Below are 21,737 nucleotides of genomic sequence, written 5' to 3' on the forward strand. Positions count from 1 at the left end.
TAAATCCAGAAATGCCACATAAGAGGCTTTGCAAGGCTGAAAAAGTTGTGTTCCCATGCTTCAAGTGACTTAACATGTGCTAGTTGCACAGTGGGCTGAGTCAGTGCCATGTGGGGACACTGTGTCCAGAAGGTTTAGCATTCTTGGACTTGCAGTCTCCTTGAAGTGTGGCAGAATCATCCCTCTATGCCAGTAACAGATGATTTCCTCTTGTCTGAATTCAGGAACAGCTGATTTGTCACTATTCCTGCTGCCAGCTAAAAAGGACATTCTCTCTGGGAAGAGGAAGATCTTACTGCCTTCTTTTCCTTTTTTCTGTTATTTTTTTTCTTCCCCCCCCCCCTTTTTTTTTTTCCCCAAGGGAGTACCTTTATCCTTAATAGTTACCAAATAATTTCTCAGCAGTATGCAAAAGCATCAATGTATCAATAAAATCCAGAAACCTTAATTTTATAGAACTGAATGAAAAATCAGTGAGTACAATTTGAAAGCTTTCTGTTTTCCAGGGTCACTGACAGTAGTTTAAACCAGAATAATTTCATTATATTTTGCAGTGCTTCGTTAGAAGTGCTTAAAGTAAATGGATGTGCTCAAGTTGTGGCCGGTTGTGCAACCTACCAATGATGTTGAAATACTATTTGGAAAAAAACAATCCAGTTAATTTATTCTCTTAAATTAATTGAGTATAAGAATTAAATCACTGCAAACTAGACACAGTATTTTTCATCGCTGTGTGGCCTGTTGCCTTTTGATTTTCTTAATTACGTGTTGCTGGTGATGATACATACTGAATATCCACCCATGTGATGGTTTGTAATGTGAACCTAGAACATCGTGTATCCTAGTATAGCTCTGCATATGTGCAAGTACAGAAGGGGATCCTTTAAATCAGCAAGGGTGGTAGTGATGAGGTTTAGCACATAAGATGTTAGATAAAATTCTGAGCTGTTCTTCAGTGATGATACTACTCTTCTCCTAAGCTGAAGTGTTAAATGTTGTGCGTCTTCATGTTTCAAATAGAAGTTCCTCTTTCATATGGATGTGAATGTAATTTGTTGGCTACAGTCAGATCACCCAATGAGGAAAAGTGTTCATTTATATTTATTTGCACATTATTTATCTCTTGTGGTTTTAATCACTTACAAATGGGAAGACATTTGACTTCAGAGTTGTTTAGCTAAACTATTCCAGCTGATGTGAATGAGATGTCAATGTTATTAAATTAGGCATTTTCCTTTTTGGGTGGTATAAGTTTTTTCCTGGTTACTTTACAGCTTTTGAGATGCAAATAATAAATCAGAACAAGTGATGTACTTTTTTAAACCATGCAAAACTCTCAAAGGTTCCTTTAAATTGAACTCCAGCAACTCATGTTATCTTGAAATGCCAAGCTCCTGAGACTTTGCAAGGAGCTCTTTAGTTTGCAGGACCTGATTCCTTGAGCTAAGAAATGCAGCGCCCAGTGCTGACTCCTTCATATTGCATGGCAGTGTCTTTGTTCGTGGATTAATTTTCCTCTCTGGTGATTGCATAATGCTGGATTAAATCCAACTTCAAGTCCTTGCTATGGTCAGAATATTTGGAAATGTTCTTGGGAAAATGTCAGAAACCTGAATATTTGAGCAGGGTGATGGGTTTTTCCCTGGCTGGTTGAGTATTGGGCGCCTGCAGAACTTTGATGGAGGCTGTGGATTGCATGTCCTGGGACTCCCCTGGCAGTCAGCTGTTACAGAGGTCAGGAATGGAGATTAGTGATGTTTTTAAAAATTATCTGTTCTCTGCTCCTCTGAGGAAACTCCACAAAGCCAATGGGTTAGACACAATGCTGACTTCAAAAGCTTCATGGCAAACGGTGACAGGTTCCATTTCTTGTACCATTTTATGTCATCTGACTGGCTCTTGTTGTTCCCTAGTATATAAAAGATGTTTAAATGTGAGAAGAGAGAAAGTACATACCACAGACATGTGGGCATGCTGGACTCTGCCATTCTCAGGTGTTTACAGGTGTCATCTGTTGCCCAGGGATGAGCAGGTTTAGAGGGAGCAGTGCGGTCAGGGAGGACTGCATACATCTTTGGGTACACCTGTGAGAGCATAGATAATCTACCTTAGGGCAGCTTTACAGCTAAAAAACTATTGTATGTGTGATTGCTATGTTGCCTGATATGAAATCAAATCTTGTTGCATTTACCTTAGTTGTAGAGAAATTTTGAGACTTTTTAAAGTGGAAATTCCTTTAAAAAATCAGAGAAAAAATCACAGTGACAAAGTTTTACTGTTTTGAAGGGCAGCTGGTTATGAAATAAAAAATCTTCTATCACTCTATGGTAATAAATTATTTAACCTCAGCTATTTTTTTTTTTTTGTTGTTGTACATATTAGGAACTATCATGTTTTATTCTGTTGGTAAATATATCTTCTTTTTTTAGGAGGTCTGAGCACATGTAAGTGAGCAGATTTATGACCTGTATCTTAATTTACTTATACTGTCTTCTTATTTCACAAATGATAAGAGGGTGTGTAGACCTGGACATCATGCTGGAAAATATATTTAAGGTCCAAATTAACCCCACTGCCATTAAGGTATTTTTCATTTAGTGTCAGTGAAATTAGATTGAGTTTCCTAAACTAGATTTTTCTAAAACACTAGCAAGATGCTCCAATCTTATTTAGCTATCAAAAAAAGGCATAGGCTTTTATGAAGATACTAAGTATGTCAGCTGCTAAGTATCCTGCAAAATCATTTTTAGGTACCTGAATGGAAGCTCAGTGATCAGAAAAATAATCTACAAAGCATTTTTAAAATGAGTCTTTCTGAGGCTGGTATGTAGAGGAGATACCTGAGTAATCATAGAATCAACCAGGTTGGAAGAGACCTCCAAGAGCATCCACTCCAACCTAGCACCCAGCCCTAGCCAGTCAACTAGACCTTGGCACCAAGTGCCTCATCCAGGCTTTGCTTAAACACCTCCAGGAACGGTGCCTCCACCACCTCCCTGGGCAGCCCATTCCAATGCCAATCACTCTCTCTGGGAAGAACTTCCTCCTAACATCCAGCCTAGACCTAACCCGGCACAACTTGAGGCTGTGTCCCCTTGTTCTGTTGCTGGTTGCCTGGGAGAAGAGGCCACCCCCCACCTGGCTACAGTGTCCCTTCAGGTAGTTGTAGACAGCAATGAGGTCCCCCCGAGCCTCCTCTTCTCCAAGCTAAACAACCCCAGCTCCCTCAGCCTCTCCTCATATATTTTATTCGCTCCTTGGGAAGCAGGAGAAAATGAACATGCAGCAGTTTAGTCTGTCGTCACTAGTCTTATGTGACAAGTTACAACTTAGAAAAGGTGAGTCAAACTGACTGAGAGTAAAGAGCTTGAAAAGGTGCAGCAGACAGGTAGGTGCTTCATTGTCTGTGGGTTGTTTAGATTCTCTTTATTTCCTTTTGAGCCTATTCTTGAGATTTTTTAGTAGAAGAACCAAGGCTTTTAAAAAAATGCCTAGATTGGGAAACAAACAAGACGTCATTCAGTACAACGTGCTGGACTCAGAGTAACTGCTGATGCAAGTTAGATACCACTCAACAGCTGTCTGGCATTCAGACTGGACAAAATGCCAGCCCTGGATTCAAGCTGTTACAGCCCAGCATAATGTGTTCTTATTGCTTTAGCACATAATATTCTTCAAAGAAAAAGTTAATAAGCAACGCACTGGGGGGATATAATCAACACTCCTACCACTGGTGTTTGTCAGCTTAGCTCCTATTCTATCGCTTGGGTTGCTACAAGTTTTAAAAGCAGCCCAGTTGTCACACATTAGAGTGAATTATCATAGCATACAAAAAGTTCTCAGTATTCAAACACAGTTCTGCAACCTTTAAACGGTGTGTGTAAATGCTTAGATGTTTTGTAGAATTTTTTCTAGGTTCTTAAAACTATTTTAGGCAGTCAGAATGGCATGCTGTTGGGAGCTGCAGAAAAGAACATTATTTCCAGAAAGATGGTGAAGTGTCATTTGTTTACCTGCACTCTACTTACTATGTGGATGTTTCTTTCACGTGTTACTTCTTTTCAAGACTAATACTCTCTCTACAAAGTCTGTTTTCAGCTCTTTTAAATGTCTGCTTCCCTTCTCTGTTAATTACCTTTTGTTTTAATTCCTTTTGATGTCAGCCACCCTCTTTCTTTTGCACACACACACACTTTCTCTTTTTCTGTTTTCTCCAGTTCTTTTCCACCTCTCCATAATGTTCCTTGCCTTTAAGTGTGCTGCCTCACTTGTTTTTGTATGGGGATTCTGCTTGTGTACTTGGGAATCACACTGTCTAAAATCCTTTATGTATCTCTTCTCATCATTTGTTCTTGCTCTTCTCTTTTGTAAAAGCTCTCTAGAGACTTTTCTCTCTTTTGTGATGACTATTATATGCTATTCACTGAAGTTTGGGTATGTTTTAGTATTATTGTATAAGATTCACACTCAGAATGCTGCTTTAAATTACAAATTGCACCATTTGTTGTGTATTCTCAAACAAACAAACAGAAGTTGATATGGCCATAAAATATCCATCTTCATCTTGCAGCAGAGTTAAAGAAGCAAGTAATCTTTTCAAAGAATGATGGACAAACAGCCACAACCAAATGTCTTTGCACAGAAATTGTAGTTAGTTCAGTTTCTTATTCAGCAGTAGCACCACAGAGAACCAGTTGCAATTCAGAACACCACTGTGTGTGGCAAAAACTGAGAGCAAAGTTGATTCACATGCTTTAGTTTTCATACTACTGAGGAATGACATCCTGCCTTGAGGAAGCATCTCTCTTAAATGTGTCACTGTGGCTACTGTAACAAAGGTCAGTTGTAATATGGAACCAGTTAGGTAAGCCTAGTCGAGTAATTTTTTCCCCCTGGATGTTCCTAACAGTCCAGTTATATTCATATTCCATCAAACCTGCACTTAAGAATGGGTTTTGTATACTAAGGAATTCATATTATCTTCTTTCCTTCCCTGGGGCACATAGAACATAATTTTCTTCAAGTGCCAGTGGCTTAAAATAATAAACACTGCATTGTCAAATTGTTACTGTTTATGATTCAAACTTGGGATAGCAAAAAGGTGAAGATTTAGAAATAAAATAATCTCACTTGATTATATGACTACATCCTTAGAGCTGATATTTGCTAACCCATTGCCTTTCTACAGTACAGTGAGGGATTAACTCCAGTGATTGGAGAATACTTATTAATTATATTGCAAATTTCTGAGCTGTTACTTGTGTATCTAATAGCTTTGGTTGTGCTGTGAATGCTGTTCCTTAGGCTGCTGGCCATGCTTCTTTCAATTCGGCACAGGATTTGCTTGGCTTTCTGGGCTGCGAGCACATGTTGCCAGCTCACAGTGAGCTTCTCATCAACCAGCAAACTCAAAAGATAGTTGATGGGGGAAAAAAAAACATACAGTATTCAAACTCATGTTGACATTACTGTCCCATGGGTCTCACATTGCCCCTGTCACTTGGAAAAGTGGGAAAATGCACTATGCTAACCCTGAGCACTGCACTTTGTCATAGAGATATCCAATATAACTGACACATCCTGGCACAGCACAGTCAGTTAGTTGTAGCTGTCTCATTTCCTCAGTCTACTTCTCAATACCCCAGGGTTCATTTGTTTTGTCATGTTTGGATTATTTTCTTTCTCTTCTTTTTCCCCCATATCCTTCCAACTCCTTTCTCAAACAGACTTCCAAGGAAACCAGGAGTTCCAGTATCTGAATTTTAGTTTAGGTGTGTGTCTTCTGCATGAGCTCATGCTAAAATGCAGACTGTAGATATAGCTGGGCATATCCTCTCTTCAGAATTGTGGGACAAATTTCTATTTGTGCCTTTTCCCTCGTTAAACCATTCAGTGATCCCTCAGTAGCTTTTTAAAAAGTCTTTGTGTATTTTTTGGCTTTTTTAATTTGCTCTCCAAGCATTCTGGGAGCTGATGTATCTTTACAATAGATAAAGCTGTCTTTCATCTCCACTGCCCAACAGGTGGTCTTTTTGTTGCTATTCTTATTATTTAGTCATTCTATTTTTTTAATAGTCATTCACTTCAGACTCTTTATTCTGTGTACATTCACCACTTGTTAAACAGCATGTCCCAGCTAGAGAAAGCTATTCCTTTTCCAGAAATAGCTTCTTTTCTTTTTGTTTCTGCACTGCCTGCTTCTGATTCAGTATTATGGCCATCCTGCATGCAGACCAGTAAGATGAGTCGTTCAAATAATGACATTTGCATGGATACAAAACTTTACCAAAACCCAGTTGTTTTGCATATCAGTAGGAGAACTCCCAGGTGGAATAGTTGTCTTCTGAGAGAGAAGAAGAAAGAAAAGTCTTTCTAGTGATGTTGAGATGAGCATTTAGGATATGATATTTACAAGCAAATAAATGACCAATCCAGATTTTGATCAAGCACAGCGTTTCAAATGGTATTTCCAACATGTTATAACTTCTGTATAAGGAAATCACTACTCTTCATATAGCCTCTGAGTCTTCAGTAGAGATGGTTGGGATCAAACATTTCTTTCTACAATAGAAAGAGTGATAAGCATTTCTGTATATCCTTTCAGTAAAAACATGTTTAACTAGAATCCAGGCTTTGCCAAAGAACATGTTTTGCACTGTGAGAATTGTTTATATAATTTTTGGCAAACTTTTCATTCTCAACTATACTTCATGCATCAGGAGTGGATCACATCTCTTACTGTGCTCTCTGTGGGTTTCATGGCCATTAATGTGGTTTTGGCAGGAAAAATTGTAGGTGTTGTTTGGAATGGGGATGACTGAGGAAAGGCTTTATGAGCCTAAAAGCATTATGCTTGTGTTAGCAGAACTGTGCAGTGAGATTTGTGCCTTCTTTAGTATTCTCTACTATGTACCCTCTGCAGGCTTTACTTTAATTAATCTGGGCAGGCACCATGTAACTGACAGAAAACTGCATTTAACAATGATGCAATCTGACTGCTAGGTCTAGCAAGATACTCCTGCTGAATAAAAACTATATGAAGGAGGGGAATTTGAACTTGTATGGGAAATCCAAGCCTGCTATCTTCTGTCTTCAGTGGCTGATGTGTATAAGCAAGACTTGACTGGAGCTCAAGGTGGCTATAGGGGCAAAACAAACAGTTTCCATAGCTAAAAAGCCAGAAATGCAGCCCCATGCTGCAGATCCTGGTTATGTTTCTTGCTGGAATTTCTATCTGAGATCTTCTCTCCTCTTGAAAACATTTTCATAGGTACAACAGCACAGATGTTGTGCCCTCTGTTTCCATATCAAGATGCTAACTTCAAGCCTGCTTGAAGGGTCTGTTCAGTTAACCTGGCTATGAAAAGCATCTTTAGGAAGACAGAGGTTACTGGATGTCATGGTATCTGTGTCACTTGCCTTTGTTGCAGTAGTTATGGGAACTAGTTTTCCTTGTCCTCTTTAAACCCACTTGGGTCATCTGGTGGCACTGCGTTCTCCTGTTCTCTTGTAACCTGTGCTTTTCAATTTCCTTGACTATTAACTAGAAATATCTTGTCTTTGCTAACTGTATAAAGAAGTTTATAAGGTATTGCTTTAATTTCTCTGTTCTATGGAACCAACAGAATATTTCTATTTTTTCACCTTTTTTCTGTCTCTGAGTTATTTTTTTTATAGAGTTGGGTTATTTGATCTTCCATTTGCATTCAAAGCTTATTTCTGTTTGGTTTACTCTTGAAAACCAATCTCTGGAGGTGAATATTTATTTTCAGACTTTTCTTGAATTTTGCTGCTTCTGCCATTTTGTTGTTCCCTCTTGCTCTGTCTGCTCTCCATGACTTAATTTTGTTGCTCTAAAGGAGAGTTCAAAAGAAGTTAAAGAATTTTCACCTTTGTATGTTCAAACCTGTGCATCTGATGTAGACAGATTTGAGAAAGTTCTTTAAAAGAAAAGAAATAAATAAAAAGTCACTCTCTAAAATTTGCTACCTTCCTAATACTGTAATAATGTTTCAAAAACATCCAACTGAATTACATTCCAGTTCCTATAGCTTACTGAACAAACTAACTACAGTGTGAAATCATACAGAGGAGCAATTTCTGTTTTTCTCAAACCCAGTTCTTTTGTAATCAAGAAGCTGCAAGAAACATGTTTAAGGTGTCACAAAATCCTCTGAACATCAAGTCCAATCTCTTTGCCAAGGCAGGTTCGCCTACAGAAGGTCACACAGGAACATGTGCAGGTTGCTTTTCAGTGTCGGAGAAATGCATTTCTGAAGCTTGTTCTCCATTTGACCAGTTAATGCACAAGTATCTAACTTCACCAATTCTTCCCTTTTAGCTTCATTGCCCACTTACACTTTGAGTTTTGAATGCATATAGAAACAGTGGCACAAGATCCCTTGCAGCAAGAGCTGTATTTCAATAGGCATTCTTACAAACTTCTTGACCTTGTCTAAATCCAGCTTTGATCTACCTACCTCAGTTTCTTTAATAGCAATTCCATCATACTTGTCTTGTAGCTAAAACATTGGTTTCTATTCATAAGTACTTAAACTGGTTTACATCTGCTGAGCACTCTTATTTTAGGATAGTTTTGTTATCAAGTGCTCTCTGAAGTTAGTGTTTGTTAAATAATCTTTCAAGAAATACCATCAAACACCACTTCTCAGCGGTCAAGAAGTTTCTGTGCCTGATGTATTCAACACACAACTTACCAGACAATAAAGATCGTCTGCAATTCGAAATATGGATATTCTGAAATGTTCTCTGCCTGTCTCTTTGAACCCTCTCACTTGCTTCTACATGAGGATTTGTTAGAATGAGACTTCATTATTATGAAATTACTACTTTCAGAGAAGTTGTTTGTGTAGTGTGTGTTTCTTTTCTTCAGTTTTCAGCATGACTGCTATACCTCTTCTTTTGCCTTTAGAGCCATCAGATGTACTTGCATCTTCCTTGATCTAGACCATACTCATGTGGAGAAGTATGTCTGCTTTATTCAATGATAAAGGAAGTTTTTAGTGATACTCAGGCATTGTTCTCTGCTGTAGAGATACATCTCTGCATACAGAGAAACCTTAGATGTTTCCCTGTTCATAAAAATTGTACTGGAAGCATTTTAAATCTTCTAGGCCAAAGGGCTGAGGGAACATCTGCTATATACAAAGCTGAGACTGGATCCTTGATAAAGTTCTTTCCATTATTGTTATCAACAGGAACTATTGCTTAATCTGAATGATTTTTGACTGAAGAGTTCCTCAGCCTGACAACTGAAAGGACCCTACCTCCCAGTTTCATTTCTTGTCACTTGCTGTCTGGAATCTTGTTTATCTTGTTTCTAGGATAGGAGAAGATATGAATACAAAAATGAGAAATAACCTACTAGTAATTGTGTTTGTTATAATCCTGTTTTCTGCCAGCCTGTCTTCCCCCCTCTTTCCCATTCTTATATTATAGTACCTCCGTAAGAGTACATTTCCTAATTCTACTGAATTTTTTTCCTTTTTATTTTTTTCCTGACTACAAGGGGGAGAAAGGGTGGAAGCTTACTGTATATAATACCCCTGTGATTGACAGTCTTTTTGCCTCCTGCTTCCTAGTAGGTAGATAACGCTTGCTGTATGGGATCTTGTTTTGTAGGGTGGAAGAAGAGGGAGGACTACAACAAACACAAATAGTGGTATGTAATTTTCCCTTTTTCCTTTGTCTCTCCCTACTTGCCAGTCTTGCCACAGAATGTGCTCAGTCATTATGATGATGCCTTGTACTGCTATTTGCTGCTTCTTATAAAAAACACATCTTCCTACCTTTTGTTAGTTAATTGCCTGAAGCATTTTAATCAAGAATACAAATGAAGCAGCATGTACCACACATACATAGTGGGCTAGATTGTGCTCTCTCTCAGCCACAATGTGAGTGAATCTAACACTACACAGTGTCTGCATCTCCTTGCAACATCTGAAGTCCTCTAGTCAACCATTAGCTTTCAAAATATTTAAAAGGGTACTTTATGTGCAGTTTTGGAGAGAACAGCTGCGATGGGGAAAGGGTAATCTTCATGAAAATAAAGCTGACTACGTGCATATAGTGTGCTATCTTTTTGAGATGCTAATACCATAGACTTGATAGAGAACTGCCTGATATTCTGGGTCAAGTTTCATCAAAATATTGTAAACTTAAATTCTAGCTGCAGGATCTTAATTAGTTTGGATGACGCAGAGAGGCAGTACCCGGCCTCCTGTATCACATTGTTTGGAGGCTACAGGGATGTTTCTCATAAAATCAAGCGGAAGATTGCAGTTAGACAGAGAAGTTTTATTGTTTTTAAAGGTAGGACAGCACTTTATAAAGTACTGTGTTGTGTAGTGCTCGAATATCACATGAACATAACAGAAATAATGCAAAAGTTTTTGTCATTGGGTTGGGTTTTATTTTCTTTAGTGGTTTGGGTTTTCTTTCATTTGGGGGTTTGGTTTTCTTTTTCTTTTTTCTAAGATTCACACTTCTGCCCTCTTATTAAAATGGTACAAATCGACAGTGTTCAGCAGGCAGATATATAAAGCACCGTAGCTGCAGAACAATGATTATGGGGGGGGGGGGGGGGGGGGGGGGGATTGCTTTATTGAATTCAATTATCAGGAGGAATAGTTAAAAGCAAATGATGTGTCAAAAACTTCTTTCAAGAAAGATACTATCTCATTAGGCTAATTTTTCTAAGCGTCGTTCTGCGTTGTTGGTTCACTATTAACTGAGAAGGAACAAGTCGGCCCAGTGAATCATTCCTAGTTTCTATGACACCCCTAAGATTTGCATAGTACAGCTATAGCAAAAAAAATAACCAAGTCATATTCTGAAGTTCCAAACAATTAAGAAACAAAAGCTGCATCTGTATTTTCCACTGCAGGAAAGCTTTTCCATTTCGGTTGAAAACAGAAGCCAACCCCAGTAAATACTCAATAGAGTAGTGAAGCTGTGCTCATGGTAAGAGCACATTAGGGATCAAATCCCAGGCACTAACGGATCTGCATAGATTGTGTGTCAAGAAGTAAAGGGAAAAGGTAGAACCAACTTCACCTCTTTCATACTCAGTAAAACAGAGTGTTTTGGTTTTTTTTTTTCCCTCTGAACACCTTATAGTAGATTACTTTTAATCCAGATCATGCTTTCATTGTTTATGGACTTACATGATTCCAATGGTCAGGAAAATTCTTTTCTTTCTAGTGGGAAAGTAGGAACAAAGGGATTTTGGATGAGCTGTCTGTGCTTGGTCTATTTAAAAGGAAGCTCAGTCTTCCAGTGGAAAGATTCTTCCCAGACTAGGATGAAATATAAATTCACATTGTCAACATGGAACAAAGCTACTCCATCATGTTGGAAAATGAGTCTCCAAAGTGTACTTTGTTTAAATAATGACCCCATATGTGGAAAAATTATGATAGAGAACTAATTAAGATGTGGAAGGTTTGTACTGTTAGCATTTGACAAAAAGTTAATTGCTTTTATTCTGTGGTTCATAACATTATCATTAATTTTCATGATAACTTTATTACATAGACACGACACTTTGAATAGAGTTGTCTGTCTGACAGAAAGTGCATGGGCTACTAAGTTGTCAAGAAAAGTGGCACTTTGAAAGTTTCAGAAGGAGGTATAATCACTGTGGTTTAAGTTTTTCTTCAGCAAAATGCAAAGGTGTTTGCTCGCTCCTTCCTTCCTTCCTTCCTTCCTTCCTTCCTTCCTTCCTTCCTTCCTTCCTTCCTTCCTTCCTTCCTTCCTTCCTTCCTTCCTTCCTTCCTTCCTTCCTTCCTTCCTTCCTTCCTTCCTTCCTTCCTTCCTTCCTTCCTTCCTTCCTTCCTTCCTTCCTTCCTTCCTTCCTTCCTTCCTTCCTTCCTTCCTTCCTTCCTTCCTTCCTTCCTTCCTTCCTTCCTTCCTTCCTTCCTCCCTCCCTCCCTCCCTCCCTCCCTCCCTCCCTCCCTCCCTCCTTCCCTCCCTCCTTCCTTCCTTCCCTCCTTTCTTTCTCTCTCTCTTTTTTAAATGTCATCGTGGCTTCTCTGTGCAGCCATCAGAAAACCTACGAATCTGATGGCCACCTTCTCCCCATGCAGCCTGGAAGGCTGTCTAATTTCAAGAGTTGTTCTTGGGCTATATCAGAGAGACACCCCACTTCCAGCTTATAGTGGTACATATTATCTTTATCTCGATGCTGCAGATGTGTTTGGGGGTTACCATCCCCCCCACTCTTATGAAATCACCCAAACTAGACCCAGCTGAGCTGGAAATTAGAACAAAGCTTCATATTTACAGCTTAGCACAATATACAAGCAGGCATTTACAATATATACAGCTAGATACAACAATATACAAGTGAAAAAAAAGGTAGTACGGAAACACAACACCACTCCCAGAAACCAGAGTCCCCAGGAGGGGCTCCCAACCACCCTTCCACCTCCCTTCCACCCCTCTACCTCATCCCAGACTTTGGCTTACATTGAAGGTGATTTTGGAGAATTGGACAGGGCGGGTTCAGAAGCAGATGCATTAGTCACACAGACAGAAAGTTAGGGAGAGAAGGGCAGGCAGCCAGAGAGCAACTCTGTTATCTGTGTTTGTGTTCTTGTTTTTATACATCTCAACAAACCTATGAGTGAAGTAGACATCACCATTGTTTCCTTTTCACAGCCTATCATCTAATTCTTCTCACCAAAATATTCCAGCTAGCTTCAAACTAGCACAGGACAAAAGGTATTTTTATAGGGATAAGTGTGGATGAGTGACTCTTTTACCAAGTGGAGAGGAATAGTGCAACCTGGATACTCCTTGAGAGACTTTGTATCTGAGTAGCAACTAAATATCCTGTTGAGCAGCAAGGATCTCAATATCTATTTTGAATGAATTGCGAATGTAAAATGTGTGTTGCAGTAGGTCAGCCTTGTGTTTCCTGCTAAGTTTGGAACAATCTGCCTGACGTGATTAAGTAGATACAGCAATTTGCTAAGAATACAAGAAGACTTTTCAAGCAAGACTTTCCCATGGACATGTGGGGGTATTTTCTGCCATTTGCCAATTTATTGCAAATTTTCAGTTATAAATAATGAGAGGCAATACTCAAGAATGCTGCAAAGTAAATTTTGAGAATGGATGCTAAAAGTATGAAGTTTAATATATTTAATATTAATATTTAATTATTAATCATTTAATATATTTAATATTAATATATTTAATAACATTCTGGGTTTTTTCAATCGTATTGAAATTTTACAATGTAAATTAGAAAGATGGTATGGCTTGAATTGCTTTGTATGTGAAAACTGCTACTCAGGTGTAACAAATGAGATTAATAGTTCTGTGTACATGTCTCTCTATTTTGCAGCTGGGTTATACTTTTGGATTGCTTCCCTTTCACCCATAGCTTAGAATTTTGTTATTTTATGCCAGATATGTTATGTTGATTTTATTTTTACCTTTAAAATAATTTCTGTTGTCCTCTGGTTTTGATCTTTTAGCCTATAATTATTGTAACAAGTTTATAAATATGACTATCCATTTTTTTTTTCTTCCTGTTTTGAGCTATTTGCAACTTTTACAAGTAGTAGTAGGAGAAACTATTTTTCTTGTTAAACACTGAGATAGGATTCTGGAAGTACTGTGAAGAGAAAATTGTTAGTCGCAGACTTGATGTCCAAACAAAATAGACATCAGCTAAACAGAAGCAGCAGCAGCTTCATTACATCTACTTCCCAAGGAAGGAGAGCTACCAAAGTGTTACCTTTCCCAAGGCTAAGGTTAGGATAACCTGTAGTACATACGTAATGGAATCCAAACCACTCTATGATGCCTTCATTCTATGAAATGATTCCCACTCTATTGTTGCTTAAACAAGATCATGTCTTTGTGACGTTGCCTCTTTAATGTTCCAGCACTGCTCACTTCTATAAAGCTGTATCTATCTCCACAACATTACTGAGATTGAGTGGCAGTCAGGGTCACAATTCAACCCATCTTCCTTTAGCCTCACTAAGACATGGGCAATAACTGAGGGTTTGGTGCTCACACTCAGTAAAGAGACTGGCCCCATCAGAAGCTAATCCTTCCCAACCATCTCAGTACAGTTATCTATCTGTCTTAACACCATTTTCATGGTGCATCTCAGTTCAAGAAAAGTGTAGCCTAGAGTTCTGATGTTTTCATTCATGTAGCTTTTGGATCTTTTTTAAATACATGTATTAGATTTTCTCTATAAAGGAGATTGGAAGAAGTGACTTTTCTCTTTTGAACAGGTGACTTCTTTTCCTGGAGAAAAGAACCATACACTGTGTAATAGTTTAAAACACACAAAGGAATGAATCATATCAATAAATTCAGGTTTCTTTATTGCATGAAGAAAACAGAAACATTAGTCTTTATCCTTTTCTTTAAGGAACTCTGCTCTATGGTTGTATTTTCTGATCAGGAAATTTGTAATGATCTTCCTCAAAGAAGTTGTTTTAAATATGCTAATCTCTTTTTAAAAAGATCAAACTAGACACTTAGAGAATTTTCTTCTCAGTCCTTTCATCAAGGATTTATCTAATATTTCTATCATGTATCTTTCAACAAGTATAAGAAAAAAATATAGTCCCTTCTGAAGCTTGCAGTGATATTTTAAAAAACATCCAACAAAACAATCAAACAGATTTTGTGAAATGTTTAGGAGGTATATTGATGACAAATCATCAAAACCAACCATTTATTCATTTCTTGAAGATAGCTCAAACAGTTCTTACCAAGAAATTTGACTTACTTGATACTGTGGTTTTTTTCAGCTATTTCTTGAGCATTCATGTTAAATATGCTCAGTTTAAAACACTTCCATCCTATAAAGCATTTGAACCTGCAGAGTGGTCGTAGAAATGGAAAGTCATTGCAGTCTCTCAGCTCTCCCATTGTGACCTTCAATGTTATTTCTTCCATCAATATGTTCCTTGTCAAGCTACACGCTGTCCTCTCCATTGTTTCCAAATGCCACCCTCAGCTGCTACTGTTAAGTCTCTCTCTCTTTTTTTCTTTTCTGAAAACATTTATTTTAAGGGAAAGAAAAAAAGAAGAAAGGAAAAAAACAAACTAAATCACTCCAATGTATGGTATATGAACACACAAAAAGTGCAACTTTTTTATATAGAAAGAAATCTGTCATATTTTCACTGCACAGAGCACATCAGCACTCTCCAGTCTCACACTCTGATCCTGTGGAGAGAGAAACCAAATGTGGCACATTCTTGGTTGAGTGATCCAAGTGGTCTTGTCTTTATGCCTAGGCTACACTCTTCATGTACACTAATGATAAATTATTATGTATAAAATATATCCTAAGCTCTATCATCAGAAGGATTATTTAGGTGTTTTTATTCAGCTTTCAAGAACACATGTAATACATAAATCATGTATCAATCAACTGACTTTTAATAACCTGATATGCAAAACTGAGCATGACCAAATGAGTTTAATTTACTTGAATGTTTAGTAGCATTCATATTACTTATAAAATGAAAAAATAATGCTGCTTTTGTACTCAGGATACAATGATACTGTTTTCTGCTTTGGGAGAGAGTTCAGAATAGTTACCAATAGTGTGCCCAGGTTACCAAGAGAGCCAATGGCATCCCAGCCTGTATCAGGAACAGTATGGCCGTCAGGACAAGGGAGGTTATTCTTCCCCTGTACTCAACACTGGTCAGGCCACACCTTGAGTACTGTGTCCAGTTCTGGGCTTCTCAATTCAAGAGAGATGTTGAGATACTGGAATGTGTCCAGAGAACGGCAACAAAGCTGGTGAGAGGCCCTGAGCACAGCCCTACGAGGAGAGGCTGAGGGAGCTGGGAGTGTTTAGCCTAGAGAAGAGGAGGCTCAGGGGTGACCTCATTGCTGTCTACAACTACCTGAAGGGAGGCTGTAGCCAGGTGGGGGTTGGTTTCTTCTGCCAGGCAACCAGCAACAGAACAAGGGGACACAGTCTCAAGTTGTGCCGGGGGAGATATAGGCTGGATGTTAGGAGGAAGTTCTTCATAGAGAGAGTGATTGGCATTGGAATGGGCTGCCCAGGGAGGTGGTGGAGGTACCATCCCTGGAGGTGCTCAAGAAAAAACTGGATGAGGCACTTAGTGCCATGGTCTAGTTGACTGGCTAGGGCTGGGTGCTAGGTTGGACTGGATGATCTTGGAAGTCTCTTCCAACCCATTTGATTCTATGATACTATGAATAAAAATATCAAAATGTAGAGGAGAGAGAGACCCATGATTGCAATGTCTTCTCCTTTCTTATCTCTTCAATTTGGTTCTCTGCAGTACATCTTTGTTATTTTAATGTTCTTTGAAGTCCTCATGCTTTTTCATTTGACCTGATATCTGTGATTACATTATTTCTACTTGACCACTGAGTATTGAATGCTATGTTTATTAAGTGCAATAGAGTCAAACAGTTTACCATGGAAACGAAGGTCTCTTAGTCTTCATGAGATATTCTTGGAACCTGTTTTATTAATAATGGAATTCTTTTTGCCATCTGTCTAATACCACTGATTTTCTGTGAAGCAAAGGAGGTGAGATGGAGTACATGGTTTTCAAAACATCACTCCTTACAAAAGTTTGAAAAATAAACCATGTATACATCAAAGGCAAGAAGACAACTGATTAGATTTGCAACTCAATCGTTTTTTACGCTGCTGCTTATCCTCTTCATTAAGATATCAAAATCACATTACTCAATCTACAGAGGTTCTGATTGAGACTCTAGAAGTCAACAGAAGCTGGGGCAGTCAGCCCTCTAAAAATAAACGCCCTGAATTTCATACTTTGGAGGAATTTTCACTCAAGCAAGAAAATTGTCAGTGCCAGATGGTGATGGAGGCATTACTACAGCAAAGGGATGTTAACAAAGATGCGCTCAGCAAGGCAAATTGTTACCATAGTTACAGGATGCTAAGCATTTTCAAATAAATAAATGAAATTAGACTGTATTATTTAGATAGCTCATTAGCAAAAAGAAAATAATTTTGAAATGGATGTGTTTTTTCTACATTCTGCCTAGAACTTTTTTACGACACTCTTGCTGACTAAGTGCATTTCTTTCTACCTAAGTACCCTCGTTGGCAGTATATATTTTTAGTCTAGAGCAAATTTTGATACTCCCTTTATTTTCTCTGTTCTTCCAGCATATCTGTACAACTGAACAGAGTATCATGACCCGTAAGGATTTGTAGCAACCTGCTTTGGTGGCAGGATATAACAAACTGCAAAATTAATGTTGGTGATTTAAAAGCTTCTGACTGTCCTTAGATAGTGATTGGCTTCCCACTGTATTAGTTACCACACAGACGGAATTTCATGGCAATGTGGCTACATTAAAGGGTCCCAAATTTAGTGTAAGTCCCCATAAACAGAGGAAAAAGTGCTTAGAGTTTGCAATAAATAGGAATGCTAAAGCAAATGTACTTTAATTAAGGAAGCAGTAGGAATATGCCTGTTAACCACATGGCCAAAATTAACACCTTTACTATTTGAAAGGTGTGCTATGGCGACTGTGATGTTTCTTAACATCTTTAAAAGTTAGGCTACACTTAAATTTGTAGAACAAACTTATTTACATGGAGCAGAGAAAAGTTCTTGATGCTCCAATGAAATTATATTAATTTATCTATTGTTGCCATTTATGTGGCCTATCCCTGGAATGTTAATTTCTCCCCTATGTCTGAGCTAGAGGATCAGCTCAAACGGCCACAGGAGGGAAGAGCAGAGCAGGAATGCTTCTCTTTTTCTAGAAGTTATCATCAGATACCACTTAAATAAAAATGTTGACCTATTAAATCAAGACAGAAAAGATTAAGGACATTTTGGCAGGAGGTCAATGGTAAGAGATTTCTCACATATTTATAAAATGGATCCTCTTTTGGCTCTGCAGACACAACTTTTGTGTATTAGAATTGACTGTCTTGACAAAGGCCTGACAAAGGCAGAGATTTGACATGGGGTGGTTCTTCAACTAGCTCGACAACTTGTTGGTTTATGTAGGAATTGTGGGAATTCTGTTGTTGTTGGAACCACATAATTTTCTCTTTAATGTGTTCACCACAGCCTGAACATATGGAAGATTGATGTTGCTCCCGTAGCTGAGCTCTCCCCCCTGCAAGATCACACTGTGTCTTGTATTGGCACCATCTGTCACGATTTTAAATATTTAGATTAATGGTCTAACACTAATCCAATGTCTTCAACTATTAATTGCTCTAGATGTGTAGAAAGGGAGATAAAGAAAAACTGATTTCCTCCAGGAAAAGTTGCTCTAATTTGATTTTTCACTTAAAATATTTTGCAGACTGGGGCCAAATACACTAATGCAGTTGGAGCAAGTAAAGTGTTCAGATATGAATAATCCATGAATCTACATAACAAACCATACTTAATTACATTTTGATGTCTGGATAGAAGCCAGTACGGTTTGTTAAGTCTCATAGGGAAAATGCACAGGCTACTTATGCATCGTTTCAGAAATTGTTTTACCACCATGCTTCGTTTTGTTCTTCAGGCATATTTTAAGCTGACATCACTTGTGAATACCAGCATCACATTAAAACACAATTTTGGTATAAATCCACCGAAAGTATTCCAGTGAAACTTTTTCATTTGATCTACCTGAAATCTTTTCATATCTTCCTGGATATATGTCTCCCTTTTCCTTTCAGTGTAACAAATTTCATGCATTCGGAGCTTGTTGATACTCAATGTAATTTAATTTGCTGTATTGGGTAGTCTTAGACATAGAGGAGGCTCAGGGGAAACCTTATCACTGTCTACAACAGCCTGCAAGGAGATTGTGGCCAAGTAGGGTCGGTCTCTTCTCTCAGGCAACCAGCAACAGGACGAGGGGGCAGTATCAAGCTGAGCCAGGGGAGGTTTAGGCTGGATGTTAGGAAGAAGTTCTTTGCAGGAAGAGTGATTTGCCATTGGAATGAACTGCCCAGGGGGGTGGTGGAATTGCCATCCCTGGAAGTGTTTAACAAAAGACTGGATGTGGCACTTGGTGCCATGGTTTAGTTGATTAGATAATGTTGAGTGATAGGTTGGACTTGATGGTCTTGAAGGTCTTTTTTAACCTGAATGACTCTGTGATTCTGTGAAATATTGCTGTTGTATCAAACATGCATGAAGCCTTGAAGTAAAAGAGGTGTTGCCCCTGGAGTACTTAGGCATTCCTGTCACAAGCAACTCTATCTCTTAGGCCAATAACTTCCTTCTATGTGCTCATAGTCTCCAAAAATGTATGGTTTCTTGGCTGAGGCAGCATCATCTTTCTGCCTTGAGGTTCTCCTCTTGTTGCAGTTAGTCAGCAGAGCATTGCTGGCAATCATCAACCATTTATACCACTTTTCTGCTGTCAGTGTTTTAGTGTCCTTCATGAAATACAATTGATTGTCTCAGTAATTTTATGAAGGCATAGACTTCTTATGTGTGAATCTACTTGGAGTGGGATTCTTTAGTTCTGCTCTGATGGAAACTGACTTTCTGTATGGTGTTATACACATGACTTAAGTGACTTTAGTTTTGGTGTTATGCACATGATTAAAATAGTTCAAAATGAAAATGAAGTTTTACATCTCAAAACTTGCTGCAGTTAATTGCATTATCAAAAATGATTACTTAAAAAAACCCCACAGTGTTAGCACTTTGAAATAAAGAAAAGTTGATGGATGATAGGTCATAATACATGGATATGTTTGAGGCCCCTAGAAAGTGTATGATCTGCAGGAAACTTGCATAAATAGTAGTTTAGGTGTTCTTTGCTTTTTTGGTGTCAGCAAGGAGGACAGTAGAGAAATAGGTAAGGTGGGAAAGTAGGCCTATATCTTTTCTTTTTTTCCCCAGGGAAATTCAATCCCTAAGTAGTACTGGTAGGTGCCACCAAAAGTGTTTTCACAGATACTTTAAATCTAGGCATTTGATTTTAATTTGTCTTTTCCCAGGCAGTGTTTCCATCATTTGTTTGATAAATACCAACTGTTTAATCCTCTTTTGTAAGGAAGGTTTAACAAAATGTACTTTTTTTTATATTAAAAAAAATACTACCACTTTTCTGGAAGTAATATAGATCAGATAAATATCTATATTTGTGTTGATCTATTTTTATTGCATAACAAGTATGAAAGAAAATGTTGAAATGTATTGGGCAGCCTGTGATTCTTTTTTAATTCCTTACTCTTCTGCTGTTGTAAAAAGAAAGCATTCTTTTGGTTGGTTTGGTTGTTGTTGTTTTTTTCAGTAGTGCTGTAACTATAGTTGCTCAAACTTTTCACCTAACATCATCAAAGCCTTGCTAAGTGTTAAAGGTTTAACCTGAAATATGTGTGACTTTATTTTAGGTTTTTTGTGTGTGTCAAGAAGCTGATTATATGTGTTTATGGCTTTGGGATGTTAAGTAAGTGCATTCTTGTTCACTAAGGAGCGATGCATAGGGAGAACCATGCCATTAGGAGTAACATCTCTTTGGAGGCCAGCTCCAAGTTTTAGTCCAAAGAAGCTCTTAGTTCTCACCCAGCATTGAAGGGACTTAAATTCTATAGAGGCACTTCTGTTTCCATAAGCACCTCAAGTTTTGTTGCAATGCATATCAGGAAGCAGTTTCTTGTTAGCAAGCGCTGCCTCAACCTGGTAGCAAGCTCATAGCCAGGAACAGATGGAACTAAGGATGGCAGCACCACCAGAACCTTGGTGTACAAGACCCACACAGGAAGAGCTTCTGTCCAAAAACTACCTAACAGTTTCTCTTGAAAGGGTGTGGAGACCACCAAAACGAACTCTGTCAACAGCATTGACAAACAGAGTTTAAGCCATTTAAATTCACCTAGGAGATCTGATCGCAAATCCAGTGGGGGTGATTCTGAGGTATCATACTTGAAATAGGGTCCTGGGACTCCAAAGGTCAGTGAAAATGGTACTCTAAACCAGTTAGTTTTAAAAGGACCATTATCTTTCTCCAAGATGTGCAAGCTCTCACATTTAGAAGAGAGTGGTAGACTTCATGAGATTTTTGGTAATCACCAGATGACCTGAAGAGAAGAGTCTTTTTGCAGTGCACTGGGGGTGTGCACACTCCTTCATCATCATGCTTCTGAGTCCTCATCTTCACCATGTATTTTACCACCTTATGTCCTGGCTTGGAATCCTGGGGAATGTCTTGGGGTTAGATATGCCTCCCAGAGCTGTTGTGAACAAAGATGGCATTGAACAAGATAAATGGGCACCCAGTATATTGTTTTGGCCTTGTTACTATATGACTTTGACCTACTAGATTTTGAGGTTAGTAGCTTTTTGTGTTTAGACTGCATTAAGATGCATGTGAAAATTAACCTGATGTCCCAGGTTTTAAAGAGAGCCAGTGGCATCCTGGCCTGCATCAGGAACACTGTGGCCAGTAGGACAAGGGAGGTTATTCTTCCCCTGTACTCAGCACTGGTCAGGCCACACCTTGAGTACTGTGTCCAGTTCTGGGCTCAATTCAAGAGAGATGTTGAGGTGCTGGAACATGTCCAGAGAAGGGCAACAAAGCTGGTGAGGGGCCTGGAGCATCAAAGCCTATGAGGATAGGCTGGGGGAGCTGGGGTTGTTCAGCCTGGAGAAGAGGAGGCTCAGGGGTGACCTCATTGCTGTCTACAACTACCTGAAGGGAGGTTGTAGCCAGGTGGGGATTGGTCTCTTCTGCCAGGCAAC

The 21,737-nt window shown here is 38.6% G+C and overlaps 1 protein-coding gene across 7 annotated transcripts in view; it reads left to right on the plus strand.

Moving 5' to 3' along the window:
• Nucleotides 1-21,737, plus strand: part of FGF14 (fibroblast growth factor 14) — a 496,088-nt gene that overhangs the window by 279,747 nt on the left and 194,604 nt on the right. The window contains exon 2 of one of the 7 annotated variants that reach the window (XM_064143815.1): nucleotides 9,643-9,682. The exons of the other annotated variants lie outside the window; for them this stretch is intronic. The gene's annotated coding sequence lies outside the window, so the exon portion shown is untranslated. The remainder of the gene's footprint in view (nucleotides 1-9,642; nucleotides 9,683-21,737) is intronic. 7 annotated transcript variants of the gene reach the window in all.

The sequence above is a fragment of the Pogoniulus pusillus genome, chromosome 5 (genome assembly GCF_015220805.1).
Source record: "Pogoniulus pusillus isolate bPogPus1 chromosome 5, bPogPus1.pri, whole genome shotgun sequence".
In the NCBI taxonomy this organism is placed as follows: domain Eukaryota; kingdom Metazoa; phylum Chordata; class Aves; order Piciformes; family Lybiidae; genus Pogoniulus; species Pogoniulus pusillus.